Source organism: Choristoneura fumiferana, chromosome 5, assembly GCF_025370935.1.
Source record: "Choristoneura fumiferana chromosome 5, NRCan_CFum_1, whole genome shotgun sequence".
Classification (NCBI taxonomy): domain Eukaryota; kingdom Metazoa; phylum Arthropoda; class Insecta; order Lepidoptera; family Tortricidae; genus Choristoneura; species Choristoneura fumiferana.
The window spans coordinates 3,353,207-3,363,663 of NC_133476.1; positions in this window are offsets into that span (position 1 = coordinate 3,353,207).

Consider the following 10,457-nt stretch of genomic DNA (forward strand, 5'->3'; position numbering starts at 1 on the left):
ATACATTGTCATGTTGTACAAAATCCAGTCTCAACATACAACGAAAAACAAATGCGACATCTCTGAAAGATAAAATTACTATAGATTTTCTGTTCTGAAAGTACAAGATGCACACCACAAAAGTACAACATCAACAGTATGTATCAAATTACGTTGTAAAACCTGTGCTGTGTTCATTCTTTAATGAAACCACAAATTGACAGTAGTACAGAAAACAAAGGTACATAGAAAAAATTATACAGGGTAGTCAAAATTCCACCAACGGACTTATCACGCTAAACACACGAGTAATATTTACCTCGACGTTTCGGCAACATTGCAGTGGACGTGGTCACGAGTAGACTGAAGTGTGGGGTGTCAAGTCTGTCTAGCTGCAGCGCGAGTCCTTCGAACTACCTGCACTTGATCACTAATAGTACCGGCACTCGTATCACTAACTACCCGTACTTGGTCATTTTATTTGTCACCAATATTGTTGTAAGCAATAGACAGCCTCATCACTTCAGAGCGATGTCTTTCAGGAAACCTTTGCACTAGAAACTGCAAAGAATAGATTTTAGCAGGTGGTGCAATTGAGATTGCTGCTGGCCCAACGGCGCTGGCTAAAAATCAGCGCTGGGGTGTTTATTATTAATTCTTCAGCATTACGCTGAGCCAGTGTCCGATTCACAACCGCAATGACACATACTTTCCTACGTGTTGTCTATTTGTACTTAATACTATTGTTGTTGTTGTCTTGTCTTTGTGAATAATTGTTATTTTCTTTTTTTATTTCTTTCTTTCTTTAGATTGGGGCAATAACGAAAATCTAGCTACTAGTGTGGTCTGTGTTTGTACCTACTGTTAAAAAGAAAAGTTTTTTTTAAAAAAACCTAATCTACAAAAAAAACATTAATCAATCATTTCTGTTAAGTATATACGAGTACACCTACCCTGTTTGGCTGGATTGTCTACAGGAATGAGGTAAATCGAATTTCAAGATTTGTTCACATTACAAGCACGGTTATTTTAAACTTATTTATTGCTTATTTTAAGCAAGTACCAAAACGTCACGATCGATGTATCAAGACTAGTCCTATATCAGCGGGTATCGCCTCTAGATCCTCCTCCAATAAGCGCATCAGCGCGCGCGCAGCTCTGGGCACTGACGGACGGACGGACGTTCCTCCTCCCAAGTAATTACATGCTTCGATTTTATACATATATTATATAAGGAGTACTGCGGCTGCCATCTTGTGTTTTTGTCAATTTGTTGCTTGTCTTTGGAATAAGAGGATTTGTGAAATATAAATCTTCCTTTGAAATATTTTATGAAATTGTGACGCCTTTGTTACTTTTAAATTTGTTGATTTATGTAGCACGTATACGGCAAGAGAGAGAGAGAGAAAAAAATAGGGAGTAAAAAAGTGAGAAGGCGAGAGAGATAGTGAAAAATAGTGTAAGATTTTTTTGACTCTTTGGAAACATTTCTCTAGAAAAATCGATTTTAATTTTCAATTTTAGTTCAGATTTGCTAAAACCGAAGCATACCTACTATGTACCATCAGCCAAATAAGTGGTCTATCAATTTTAAAACAAGTTCCTATCAAATGAATATGTCGCTAAAGTTGAACTTCGAAGTTGACAGACACGTCTTCCAAGTTACCACATATTTGGCTGATGGTACCTACATGATAGTATTTTTTTTTAAACAATGTTGAAAATGGAGTTAGCATATTTTCATGAGAAGTGGTATTTTATTTTAAAATTGAAAGACGTAAATGTTTCCGAAGTCAACTTAAGTTGGTATATTATTATCTAGTTCTCTTCTGGGTTAAAACATTCTTTCACCCGTACTGAACATATCTCTCCTTTTATTACTTGCAGCCTTCTTTTGTTTTTCCTTCAAGATTAATACAGAATAGGAATTAGATAAATCACAGAGGGTTCACATCTGAAACGTCAATGCGGGGGATACACTCATCAAAATTCAAATAGGCCGGCGTCACAAGCAGCTGTCGCGGGTAGGTTTTGTTTAAGAACCTTCTTTTATTTATATAAGCTGTGGCATGTGCTAGTAATTCTATTTTATTTTATAAAAAAATAGTAAAAAAAAAAGGGAGGTGTAATATAAAGTCAATACATTACCAATTAATTGACGTCCTTTTTATGAGTTGTCAAAATACGACTCTCCAATAGATTTTTAATTGCAGTACCTACCTCTGACGTCCCTTATTTGCTAACTTAACTGATTAATTATTTGGTTCTCTATCATTTGCCCGAATTTCATATGCCCGAATGTATCGTTTTCTAGAATTTTCATTTGCCATAAGTAAAGTAATTTATTTCTGAAATAGTAATTTCCCCAGAGTTGATATTAAACTAACGTAACCTAACGTACTGCATTCCATATGGTGACATTTAAAAAAATCTATATATTTTATGGCAAACGTTGGTATGGCAAGTGAAATTCGAGCAAATGAAATTCGGGCAAGTAAAGGTAAACGTAATTATTTATTTGTTTCAAAGCAATTAAAAACCTAATTTTACAGTTAATTGAAAATGAAGTTGATTTTCAAGGTATTTTTTCAAAAGAGTCTTGGAATTATAATTTTAAAACGTTAAAAATTTACATAATTTGGCACGAAAAAAAATATATTATGATTTTCAAAAATTATGTGTGTAGAATATGAATCCAAAATTTTGTTATCACCCGAGAAAAATGAATAAACCAAGTGCTTAAGTAGGCATAGATAAGATTATGTTGCCTGTTTTTTTTATTCCGGTAAAGTAATTAGGCTATTACTTATCTAAACAGATATACTGAGGTTTTTCCCCGAAATATAATACTGACAAGACAAGGATGGATGATTATGATGACAATACATAATGCCTTTACGAAATTGTATTTGCGATAGGGTTGCATTTTATTTTTTAATAATTGTTAATACGGTATTTGACAACTTCTGGATTTGCCATGCCTTATACATGCCTTAGTGTTAAGCGAAGAGAAAACTTAATCGGTTGAAAATTGGATTTATAGTGTTTTTTTTACAAATCTACATACCTGTGTCTTTCTCAAACGCTTTTCTCTATGCAGCAAGTATGGCGCTATTTGCGTGTGACGTCACATGCAAGTATATCTTTCTCTGTCTTATCTTGAATTTTAAACCTTTATAACTTTTTTATTTGTAAAGATATCTTAAAAATTGTTTCTCTATCGATAACAGGCATTGTGAAATTTGTGAAGTTTTAATTTATAAAACATTATAAAAAATAGTCAAATAACGTATTGTTTGAGAAAATAAACCTGAGATTTATGTTTAACTAGCTGTTGTCTGCGAAAATGTATTAATCAAAAATACTTTAATTAAGAACTTTAAAAAGGCATCATAAGTAAAAAACCTTTAACGCGTACTTATTTATCGCATAATTAAATTAATTATCTTTATTCTTGATTACCTGCACAAACCTGCGAAGCAATTCAATGGTGTGTGTGAAGTTCCCAATCTGCACTGGGCCCGCGTGGGACGTATATAGGCTGGGATGATGATGAAAAAATAAAAGTTACGCTACTAATGTCTTCAAAAGATTTTATCTTCATTGGACCTAGCTATTGAATGTTTTCTAAATTGTACAAAAATTGAGAAACAAGCACAATTTCAAATTAAAAGTAACAATAAATCATTATTTATTTTCAATTAATCATTTATTTACGATTAATCATTAGTTTACAATTTTAATCATTTACTCATAATTTATTTTTTAACTTAACGGAAAACAAAAATGACACGGTATATAATTTACTCTTACAACTAACTAGCTTTTAATTCTCACAACCGCTACCACTCAAATCAAACCTCAGCTCGCAACTCCGATATTAGCAATAACTCATATCCTTAGAATAGACCCTATCACACACTGGCCATCTAAAATTTATAATCGTTCGATAAAATCTCTAAGGGGTAAAAGTCCGACGCAGGCGCACGATCGCTCGACTAATGATAATGTAGGCCCATCGACAATTAACCATTGGTGCTGGGCTGTGCCTTGTCATTATTGATTTGTGATTGATCCTAGTAATATCGTTAAAGCGGAGGTTTGTATATTTGTCGGCTCGTTCTTGGTTTTGTGAATACACTGGCATACGCCTACCACTTTTTTTCTATGGCAGAAGTGGGCAGATTACTGGTGAAATAGCCACCAAGACGTACATATAGCCACCTGAGCCGGTACGGCGAGGGTGTATAGACGCGTCAAAGAAAATGGGTTTAATGCTCTGATTTTACACTGCTTTTCACTACAATTGCGAGGAAATTAAATAACAACAGTGGAAACTATTGATCACTTACTATGTGTCTTTTATTGTTCAAGCATTACTATTACAACTATAACTTTTTAGTTTTATTGATCTATTTTAATTGATTTGATTTATTTTTAGTTTTATATAAATTGAAAAATATTTTTAAAAATATGTGGAAACTTCTTAATTACCTTGGTCTTAGACGAAGATTTTACTTTATGCACTAGATCCAGCATAAACACGAACTATACGAGAATGAGAGAGAAGTGAAAAGAAAATTTTGTTAGTTTGTTATATATTTTGTCGTTGGTTTCTTGGTTTGTGGATAGACGTGTGGTATACGCCTGTTTCTTTTTGTCCATGAAAAGATTAGTATTCCTATTTTTATGGATTAAATTCAGGTTTTGTTTCGCGTACCTTGATTTTAGAGCAGCTCGATGTCTCGGTACAGTTGCATGCGCCATGATCACGAGATGACTGGAGAATTGCGGGTATGCTGGTATAAGTAACTGTAAGTCAGATTTTTTTTATTGAGCTTCTCTAAAATCAAGGTACGCGGAACAAAACCCGAATATACTTAATTCATTAAATTAGTAATAACCGCGATAGTCTAAAAGTGTCGGTAGATTCCTTGCTAAAAACAAATGTTGTTCTAATTAATCCGTAAATGAGATTATAAAAAAATTAGGACACGTATTGTTTTATCAATCAAACAAAAAATTACAAAATGTCGCACAGCGTAACGTCACGCGGAATTTTAACTGTTCATTAATATCTTCAACATTTTTTTTCCTTTACAACAGAAAAATGTGTCCAATATTCTTTGTCGCCATCGAATTGTACTGTTTATTTATTATCACAAATCTTGTACAGACAAAGTCGCGATCAAAACTAGTATTACATAAAGCCTCTATCAATTTATATTTCACTTAAAAGTTACTCTAAAGGCAAGGACCGTAGCGTCTATTTTTAAATAACAGCATACTTGTTACTTGTTTGTTAGATTAACTTTAATGTTTATCACAGAGTTGAAATCTGCAATTTGTTCTAAAGATTTTAGTGGAAATGGACTTTAAGGAAGGGTTCTTTTGAGTTTGTTTTCGATTGAATGGCTTAAAGATTAACAACATTGTATGAATTACTATGTCAAATAGGTTGTAGATCAGTTTTTAGCAGTAGGCGGCATGGTGAGTTTAATGAGCTTTTGTCAAGTTATAGTTTGTAGAAATGAATGCATGGTAAAATTTGATTATTACTAGGCTATGGATCTTATGATCTTGTTGATTTACAGTTAATTGACATAGACAGATTTTCAGACTTTTCTTATTGGGAGTGCTATAAAAGCTTTACCTTCAATACAAAATTTCAAGTTTTCAGGACAACTGGAAGTATTGTATAGGTTTTGGTACCGCAGCAATATGTAAATTTGATGCAAATAAAATGCAGGTGGTGGCATCCATTTGTAAACTATCATTTTTATAACATTGCATTAAATTTTGAAGGACTACCATGGCCAGGTTTTAAGTTAACCGTTTGTGTTTGGCCTTGTATCGATTTCTTTCATTCAATTCTGTTCTTTTGGTTATTCTCATTTTTTTATCTTGTTTCGATCTTTTCGGTTCATTTTACCTTAACTGTTTGGTATATTTTGTAGGCGGGCTTTTGATTTTTTAAATTATTTATGACTTTATTATTTGATTGCGTCAACTTAGAAGTTTGATTTTTTCACTGCTTCATGGGATAGTAGACTTGTATAATTTGTTATCAATTCTACGCGTTCCTGAGAAGAAGGACCTTGACAGACGGACAAACAAAATGACCCTAAAAGGGTTCCGTTTTTTCCTTCTGAGGTACTGAATCCTAAATTAGACGATCCGGTGGGAACCAAGTAGCCACAGCTCCACGACGCTGCTAGTACTACCACTACTAATACTATTTACTACTACTACTATTACTACTACTACTACTACTACTACTACACTATATTACTACTCCACTACTACTACTAAGTACTAATAATACTACTAGTACTATTTTGTTTTACTTAATAGAGTTAACTTCAAAAATTGTTTTTAAATTAAAATATCCATTGATGTTGAATTCACTGAGATGTTTCATTTTGCAATTTTTTTTTATATTTTTGTAGGGGAGGATATCTTTATTATTGAACAAGTATTACATGTACATGAAATAATAGCAAAAGCTTGTTAAAAAAATTGTAATAATAGTAAAATCATTTATTGCCACAGAAAATAAAAAAAGGCTTGTTTTCTCTTCTCAAAGATTTCTCTCGACAGTTTTCAGTATTTTTCCGCTACTTACATAAAATGCGAACCAATTACAAGTTATTATCAACACAATAATTAACCTAAAACCTGCGAGTACTTTAATATTTAATGCTTTCAGCGTTACCAATTTATTTTTGCAGTTAGCTCAAAAGTTTTTCCATACTAACTTAACTGATGCAGGACCAAATTAACTACTGTGGTAACTTTGTTATCTCTGATCCAGATTGTCGCCATTTATTCGATATTTACAAATTTTCGGTACATTACTCGATAAAATAATACACAATAAAATTTATTTTCGCGCCGAATGTTTATTTTAACGTTTTTTAAATTGACGCTTGAGCGTCGAATTGTTCCTTTCGAACTTTTGACACTTCAAGTTTGACCTGATAAAGTTCGTTTCCATTGTTGTAGCTACGGCTAATAATAGAAACGTTCCGATGGACGAAATAATAAAAAAATACATTTATTATATTTTGAAAATAACATTCTTAATTTCCAAATAGGTCACAGTAGAAATTAAATGTTTGATAGAAGATATTTTTCTTGCTATATTTTTACTGTCGTTGATCCAATTAAATTCAGTGTGTATCTAATATTCGGCTTTTGGGACTTGAAGCAAACTTATACGTGCAAGCTAAATTCAAGTATATAGTGATAACTGATTGTTGATATTATCTAGTGTTCAGAACATAACAATATAAAAATAAGTATTCATTAAGTTTTTAAACCTAGCTACGTTTTTTGTATCAGTCAAAGGGGTTGAAGAAGACGCATAATAACATTTTTTTTAAATAGGTAATTGTTTGATTTTATTTTGTTGTAGGTACTTAATTAAAGTTAACCTATTTCAATTATCTACGTTACTGCTTTTTTCACCGTTGATAAACAAAACAAGATAAACAAAACCTTTGTGACGCTTGTGTAACTCTTATAATAAATTACCTCTGTCAGTGGATATATTTGACATGACGAGACAAAAGTTCAAAAACAAAATTTATGAAACCTTTAATGTAACACAGTGTATAGTGTAAGTCTACATAAATAACTTACTTATACCATATTTCTTAGTGGGGGCTCGTTAGGGAGTAAGTGAATTTAAAAATGTATCTATTTTATAAGTACATATTGTATACACTTGCTTCTGTTTGCTCTCCTGTTTGCTGTTTGCTCTTAGCTTAGTGCAATGGACACAGATCTCACAGTTCACTGGATCCACTCCGGCGCATCAAGAGGCGACGACGCGCGGTAATCGGCGCGCCGTGTGAAAGGCATCAAATTTTGTAATTTTTAGTGCTACCTCAACTTGGACACAGTGTAAATACCTGGAACAGTAAAAAAAACTAGTACTACAAACCGTGGTACAGGTAAAAGTGAATGTTTTACCATAGTTAGTATTTTGTCAGAAAAGTTCGCATTTATTTTGCTTTCTCAACTAACTTACTGAAGTTCGTTGAGAAAGCAAGATATAAATATTAACATATCCGAAAAAATACAATGGAAAACATTATGATTAGTTTTTTTTTTTGAGTCTTTTTTTTTATTTTTTTTTAATTCAACTCCAAATTTGTTGCGGGTATCCCGTTAAACCATATCATACAAACTGAGACATGGATGCACAGAAAAACCAGAAAAAGAGACCAGCACTGGGAAACGAACCCAGGTCCTCAGCAATCCGTGCTGCGTGCTATAACCCCTACACCACTGCTGGACAGGAATCTAGACACGAATTTTTCCTATGCATACATATCTCAAGTTGAACATTGTTCACTAAATCTGTGACTCAGAACAGCATAGCGACTTGTAAAAGTAGTTTGATAACGATTTCATTAAGTTTTATTCGCGTTTGCTACCCGTATTAGATGTCATCATCAATTTTCTATTCCTTCACATGTTAAACATTCACCTCATAATGATAATATTAATTTTTAGCAATATCAAAACTATAAAAGTATCTAGCTCTAACCTGTTTAAAATCACTCCGTACTGTTTGTTCTCTGTGGCGCTGTAATAACTCGAATCTCACTGGATTGTCTACATTTTTGACGTGACATTAGAGGCACTGGGACACATGTCATAAATTAATGTCGTGTATACTAACTGTGAACTGTTCATCCGAAGGCACCGAACTGCCATTCTCTGGGTTGTCTACACTGAGAAAAATAGTGTGTTCGATTTGGCATTTTCATAAAAAGGTGTGTAAAAAAAAATTGTGAGTCAGTTTTGTAAAGCCCATAATGATCGAGTGTATGAAAAAACATCGCAAAACTGTAATTTTTTAGGGATTTCTTTTAAACTATCGGAATCGATTGTGCTCTTGATTCCGAGAAGGAAAAACCATATTTTTTCCAAAATTAAATAAAGGTACACTTTTTTCTTGAAAACACCCATTTACCAAATTTTCAAAGGTTTTGAATCACATAGAAAATATTACAAGTAACAAAACCTTGTAATTGAACTAAAGTAAAAATATTGAGTTTATAATATAGTCACTACCAGAGTTATGCTTACATTTACAATAGTCAAAATGTTCACCACCACACACCTTTCACATGGAATCAAATTGTTACCCACTGGGATGGCCGTCGAAACGGACGACTTGGACGCATATCAGGTAGAGTGGCAGGAGCATGGTCTCGACAGGCTCAAATGGCGGAAAAAAGGGGACACCTTTGCCCAGCCGTGGAACACTAACCTGCTAAAACAAAAAGTTCACTCCACGGTACTGATACTGTTATTACTCTGTGATCTGTGACCAACTAAGTGAGGGGTCCCGCGAATCCGTTATTTCCTTAACACACTACTTAAATTCATCTATATTATAGTTATTTGTTTACCGATTACGATAACACATCGATACCAAAGGTTTTGTAATGCACATTCTTGATATTAAACGGTGTCGGGCATTTGATATGTTTTGTATTTTTGCATCAAATTTGCTAAGTAAGGGTGTGATGATATCTTTGTAGGTACATTAGAGGCAAGTTACAAATACGTATAGTTGCAGCATTTTAGTAAACACTGTGCAGAAAAAAACAGTCAAGTGCACCGAGGTTTTTGTACAGTTAAGGAAACTCAATCGCGTACCAGGACCTTTTCATAATCAATTTCCTAAGATTTCTTTGGCAGTAATCCGACAAAGAACGAAAGTCACTGACGTTGTTCAAAGAATTAGTTCGCTGAAGTGGCGTTGGGCTGGCCACGTCTGTCGCAGGACCGATGAACGGTGGAGCAGACGAGCCCTCGAATGTAAAACGTAGTGTAAGGCGTTCTGAGGCACGGTGGAGGGATGGATGGAGGGGCTGAAGACAAGAGTGTTGTGGCGCGCTATAGAAGAGGCCTATGCCCAGCAGTGGTCTGCTGTAGGCTGATGATGATAATGATGATGATGATGATAGACAGGTAGACATAAACAAGTTTTTCAGGCTTCTTATTGGTGCTACAAGAGCTACGTTCATACCAAAGGATGAATCAAGGTTCTGATAATTAGGAGTAGTTACCCTGTCATTATTATCATATTTAAGATCCTAGCGTGTGGCGTGGTGTAATCGCCATTCTGTACGCCACTCTGCCAATACCCTGCCCCCTAATAATTACCCCTAATTTACCCTTACCTTGTTGTGAACTAAAATAATTACCTTATATTAAATAGGGACTGAAGCCGTGGTGGCCGAGTGGTTTGACCTTTGGCCTCTCACGCAGAGGATCGTGGGTTCAAACCCCGGCTCGCACCTCTGAGTTTTTCGAAATTCATGTGCGAAATTACATTTGAAATTTACCACGAGCTTTACGGTGAAGGACAACATCGTGAGGAAACCTGCACAAACCTGTGAAGCAATTCAATGGTGTGTGTGAAGTTTCCAATCCGCACTGGGCCCGGGTGGGAA